The 6,565-nt window shown below is 35.7% G+C and overlaps 1 protein-coding gene across 1 annotated transcript in view; it reads right to left on the bottom strand.

The window, feature by feature from the left end:
- LOC107665065 (xenotropic and polytropic retrovirus receptor 1 homolog) overlaps window positions 1-6,565 on the bottom strand; it is an 81,142-nt gene that overhangs the window by 30,143 nt on the left and 44,434 nt on the right. The gene's annotated exons all lie outside the window — the stretch shown is intronic.

Genomic DNA, 6,565 nt, shown 5'->3' with positions numbered 1-6,565 from the left:
CAGAACCCGTTAAGCAGGAAAGATGCATGCTGGGAAAGAGACACAAAGTGAAAACATGAAACGCAGCACATAAAAGCCTCTTCCAACCATCCATTCGCCCCCCTGCCCCCTTGCTAAGTTCAACCAGATCCTCTGAGATGAAGGAAAACCCTCGAAGCTGCCCTAGTCTCTCCACCAGCGCTCATGTCCCTCAAGCCACAATTAGCCCAACCAATCAGGAAGCTTCTATAGCCGGGAGATGATTAGCAATGCACATTAAGTGTCCGTGTAAATAACGTGTCCTGTATAAAAGCAAAGTAAACATGAGGGAGAAGCTCTCAGAGGTCTCAGTCTAGACTCATTCATCAGAGAGCTGTTCAGCACATTGAGAGTGTAAATCTTGGTTTCTGTAGGGTAGGGGGCGGGGGTGGGGAGGGATTCCCGGCAGCATCCAGACCGGGAGAATGCATTAGGAAGCGGGGTGGATGACACAGATGGGATGTGAAATGGATGGTGGGGTATGAAATCTGAGAAGGTCAGAGACATGACGCTGCCACTGAGTTGGTTCACAAAAATGACACAATGAAATATTCAGCTGAACATGTCATTCTGACAAGATACTTTTAGCAAGTGTCTGCTAGTTCCTGTTCACTTCTAGATTTAGCCAAAGTTAGAGATTTGGGTGGTTTTCACCTAATATATACCGTAAATTAACTAAATATATATTTTTTAATAAAATAGTTAAAATTTAAACTGCGTTATAATCAACAATTCTTTATTTAAAATGTAAATTCATCAGTGATATGTAAGACATTAAATGTACAATCAACCACCAGCCATTATCAAAACTTAAAATTAAATATATTCAAATTATTATCACAAAAAATATATTTTTCGTATATTAGATGCTAATAAATAAATAAAAATGTGATGTTCAACTAAGTTCAACTATGACTGGGCGATATGGCTAAAAACATTATCACAAATCAGTCAGTATCGATAATTATCCCAACAAATGTGAAATCTTTAGTTCTTTCAAGTTTAAAGGCAGAGTTTTGCTCCTGGCATCCATACAGTTGGCATCTTCACATGCTATCCATGTCGTGTGCATAAAATAGACATTAACCCAGTCAAAATGAACCATCGGAGAAACTCTTATTAATGGTCAATGATTTCAGCAATCCAAAACTATTTCTGCTGAAATCAAAAATTGTCGAAATTTCGGTACATCACTAATTTGCAGCATGTACCGTCTCAGCCTCAGACGTCACGCCCACTGACCGTTGGCTGAACGTCTGATGCATATCGCACACAAAATTGGAAACACTTCAGTAATTTCGAAGCTGTCATCGGATTGGTTGAATTATACAGGATTTCCAGGAGATGTGTGTGTCGCATTCTTTAACATTCCACCTGGAAACAAAACTGCCGTGATGCCAAACCCCCTCATGGAAGAAGAAAGCTATTGTGTTTACAACTGTGACAAACAATGAGTGCTTATCAGGATCAACTAAATGTTGAATTTGTAAAAGTATGTGAAATATTTAAAGTTCGCGGCATAGAATCTTTCAAATATGTCCAAGAGTTTTACACAATGGTCTGTTATTGTGGGGACATTTCCACGCCCCTAAACATGACGCGACACAAAATTAAATGTGATTGGTTGCTTTACCTGTCAGTCATATGGCTTCTGGGGTCGTGTCTTGGCCATTCAAAGCGGCCAAGGTTCCCAGACCTTCTGCTGTCAGTCTGAAGGTCTGGCTACGTGAGACTACTTCATGCATAAACATTAAATCGAACATTTATCAAACTTGTGTTTTAATTTTAATTGAGGAAAATTATATTGTGACAATTATTGTTATTGTTTTATCGCATTACTATTATTTTAATTATTTTAATTTTAATCAAGGAAAATGATATTGTTATAATTTTTGTTTCATCGCCCAGCCCTATGTTCAGCTGGTACGTTTAATTATACAGTTCAGTGGGCATTATATTCACAAATTAGTATTTAAAAATGTTATGGTTCTATAATAGTAGTACATATTTTCAAGAAGTCTCTCAAATATAAATAAACTAAAAAATCGAAAAAAAACAACTATAGACAAAAAGACAATAGATGTGTCTTAACAAAAAGCTAAATTGAAAAAAGAAGGGGGTTCCACTGTTTAAAAAAATTAATGGATGAATCCAAGGTTGAAAATATTTTAACATTTCAAAGGTTAGTTAATTCAGAATTCAACAATAAAGGGGAAAAAAAAGAAAGAAAAAAATGTAACTTCTTTGTTCTTGGTGAGTGTTAATATTATACCTTAGAAAAATCATTGAATTAATTCAAGATGTCAGAGTTCAGGAATGGCTAGTGAATTTAACAAACATATTTTCCTGGCCTCTTTTGAAAGCACTCATTAGAAAGTACATGAGCTGTCCGTGGTTCTGAAATTGTGTTCCAACTGCAGAACAATCCCAAAAAAACTATTTTAAACTGTTTATTTAGAACAATCCACTTTTAAACTTCTATAATGAGACATTCCAATTCATTCTCAAAGCACTGAGAGAAAAGCTACAATTAAGAAGGCATTCGTGATTCCACAGTTTAACCTAAATCTTTCAAACTGCATCACAGGAGCCCTTAAAATTATAAGCTTCAAAGTGCACAACTATTTCAATGTAAACTTTGTTCTCATCCTCCCGACTGTTATTCTCAGGATATCAAATGGGAAGATCTGCTCCATGTCTTCATACTGACAGATCAACACAGAGTCATTCCACTTACCAAGAACGTGACTTGACAGTAAACGCTTGTAAACAAGCAAACATAATTTGGGTGATTTAGGCGACTCTACCGTCTGCAGTCTGTTAGAGAACAGTACAGACAGGATATTCTCCTGTAATTGAGTTAGAGGTTCCTGGAGTGGAAACATCGCATTAGAATTAATCGGGAAACATTAAAGACTTGAGATCCTATTCTTACTAACTGAACAGATTTAAGGACACATTAACAGAGAATCTGAGAGGGAATAATAGGATAAGTTTCATATGAGAACAGCACTTAGTATAACTACAAATGCATCTCTAAAAAAGGATTGTCTGCTTATCTCCACATAATCCTTCATAACAAACACAAAAAGTATTCAGAGACTCAGCCAGAGATCTGTTTTATTCTGAGTTCTGTCTTCAAATATCTCTGTCTTCAGCTGATGTGGGAATGCAAAGCTGACGCTGAGATTGGCCGTGTGCCGACCCCGCTGAGCATCTCAGCTGTGAAGTGTTATCAGTCCAGCTCACAGTCAGACACAGGACAGACATCTGCAAGCTCTGCCTTAAAAACAGCTCCATCATGGCCCTGTGAAGATTTCTCTCTCTCTCTGACTCACAGGAAGCTAGAAAGGTCACTGATAAAACATCCACTGAAGATTTGTCTCCTTTGTTTAACTCAGATACTTATTTTAAATGCCATGAGTTTAGTTTCACAATAAGAGGAAATGTCTGTCTGGCAGATTTATTCAATATGGTATACTAATAATGTATGAACTGCATATGAATAAGACTGCCTGGGAACATTTCTAATAAAAAATAAAATAAAATAAATAAAATACACAGGGAAAACTATTAAAATACAATTTAACTTTACAGAATAATACATATCTGATATTGTATAACACTAAATAGTAAAGTAAAGAGAAAAAAGGCCTTAGTATGACACTCAATGAGCATGTTCTTTATTTTATCATGTTTAATTCAAATCTAAGCTTGTCCAAAATGTTCATTTTAAATACACAGTACAATGCTTTCTGGTTGTGCAGTACATCTATATTTAGTCCTCTTTAAAAGTAACCGGTTTCTTGAATTAATCATGACATGAAAACATTGTCTACCTCAGCATGCATTCACAGCAGAGACATTTCACTGCACTATACCTGAACCAAAAGGGAGTACGCATACATTTAAACTTGTTTCACCTGGTTTTCTTCAAATGCAAAATTTGTTGCAAAGGCAGGGTCCCACTGTGACACTACAGAGGTAATGTCACCTATGACAATGGCAGAACGGAGCTTTCAATTATCTTCAGGCAGCATGTTTGCAGGCCAAGAGGCTTATGAAACAAAAGGCTTATTAATCTCGTCCCCAGCGGTGAGCTCTGTCCTCTGAATTAGCAGGGGTGCATATTTTAACACCTCTGTGCACAAGTGCTGCATCTCATCTCCGCTAAATGTCAGAGAATAGAGCTCTAAAAAGAAGCTACAGTTTAAAAGTTTGGGGTCAATATGTTTTTTAAAGTCTCTTTTGGTCACCCAGGCTGCATTTATTTGATACAGTAAAAAAAGTAATATTGTGAAATATCATTATTGTTTTCTATACGAATATGTTTTAAAACATATTTCTGTGATTTTGAGACTACTCTAGCTTATCACATGATTCTTAAGAAATAACTAACATTGGCCTACTGATTTTTTGCTCAAGAAACATTTCTTATTGTTATCAATGTTGAAAATAACTGCTTGATATTTTTGTGGAAAATGTCATGCAGTTTTTTTAATTCACTGATGACTAGAAAGTTAAAAAAGAACAGCATTTATTTGAAATAGAATCTTTTTTTTGGCATTTTAATTGTCTTTACTGTCCCTTTTGATCAATTGAATGCATCCTAGCTAAATAAAAATATAATTAAAAAAAATCTTCTACATCTGATTTCAGTTTTATATTACAATACAAACACAATACGGCCCATTCCTGTCCGAGCAGGTTGCATTTGGACAGAAAATGAAGCATATTTTATGCTGATACTCAAAAATTTTGTAATATACTACAGTATGTAAGTCTCTTTTCACCCTGATTCTAATAACACTATGAGAGTTCATATGTTTAACAGCCATATACAAGGTACTAACATATAATCTTCATCTTAAGTTTTACAACCAATTAAGGCACAGCTATAACCTTAATAAGCATGCTAATTCAGAAATTACTCTAATGAATAATGAGCTGATTTAAATGCTTTAGGCAGAGCGAACATGAGTGGGTGGTTTAAATCATGTGACACATTACAACTCTCTATTCTCTCTCTCTCCTCTTCAAACCTAAATAACACGGCTCATTATCACCTCCTCCCTTAAGTATCTTTGCAAAGAACGTAACCAGTTTATGGATACATTCCACTGCTCTTTCAGGTCCATCACACACACACACACACACACACACACACACACACACACAGGTGCCCATACAGCTCTATTACAGCTGCCGAGGAAGAACAAGAGCCGGGTGGAAGCATTTTGACAGGATCTCAAGATACAGAGGACTCTGATAATGCTTGGAGCCGGATACAGTGCCTCCAGAATTGGATCCAGATTTTTAGCGGATATCCTACCTCTTATGCCTCTGAAAGGAATTTAGAGTCAGTGATCAATATGTTTGGTCTGTTTTCCGGGAACAGAAAGACAGTACATAAGTTTATTTTGCTGTATACTGGCATAAACGTATTCTGATATGGACTAAAAGCTACAAATCACCAATTTTGATTAATTAAGTCCATCTATAGGAGAATCTTTCTTACTAGCAAAATAATTAATATAAATATTTATACATTGATTTATATTAAAGCAAGTTATAACAATGCACAACAACAAGTAAGGCAATGTCAACACACCTGTTTCAGTTAATCTACACAACAAGTGAACATCATGACATGACACAATTACATTGCTCTCACCATAATCAAAGCCTCATGCCATTCTACGTGCAATCTAGACAGCTTCACTGATTTTAATGGGAGTAATGACATTCTCCATTTTTGTTCTATGTCACTTCACTCCCCCACCTGCTCAATCCATCAGCATCATGCGTGTTGTTCTGTAATAATATTAATTTGTCTATTATATTGCAGAATAGACATGTTGAAGCAACCTCTGTATAGTTGTTTGTAAAACAAAAAAGTGCACCATGCTCCATATTTTAGTCTTGTTGCTGATGACAGTCTTAAGCTGTCTCTTCTGCCTCCTCAGGCCCTCTTGAGACCAGCACAAGACACACAGCAGCTGCTCCCTGCTTTCTGAAGACTCTCCAAATGTGTGTGGAAGAGAGAGAGAGACATGTGGTTGTGTGTTTTTTTTATTTTGCTGCATGCAATGTACAAATCTAATGTCGCATTACACTGCAAAGGTGGCAAAGAAGCAACAATTAACAAGTAATAAAACATGAAATTATTAATAATTTCAAATTATAAACTACTGTACATACATATAATTATATAATTTGCATTAATTTTATGTATCTGTGTGTGTGTGTATATATATATATATATATATATATATATACACTGACTTTTTCATTAACTGTTCCCTCCTGGTGGAATGACCTGCCCAACTCAATCCGAGCAGCTCTTTAGTCCTTAGCCATCTTCAAGAAACGACTAAAAACACATCTGTTCAACCTTTATTTGACCCTCTAACTCTAGCACTTTCTATTCTATTTGAATTCTACTTTATATTTATCTTCTTTTTTTTATTAAAAAAAAAACAAAAACACTAGCTTTCTATTTTTTTCTATTCTATCTACTTGTTTTTCTTTGTGTGTGTGTGTGTGT

This window comes from Sinocyclocheilus anshuiensis, unplaced genomic scaffold, assembly GCF_001515605.1.
Source record: "Sinocyclocheilus anshuiensis isolate Anshui unplaced genomic scaffold, SAMN03320099.WGS_v1.1 scaffold555, whole genome shotgun sequence".
In the NCBI taxonomy this organism is placed as follows: domain Eukaryota; kingdom Metazoa; phylum Chordata; class Actinopteri; order Cypriniformes; family Cyprinidae; genus Sinocyclocheilus; species Sinocyclocheilus anshuiensis.
The sequence above is the reverse complement of the archived record's forward strand: the minus strand, read 5'-3'. Positions and strand labels throughout refer to the sequence as shown.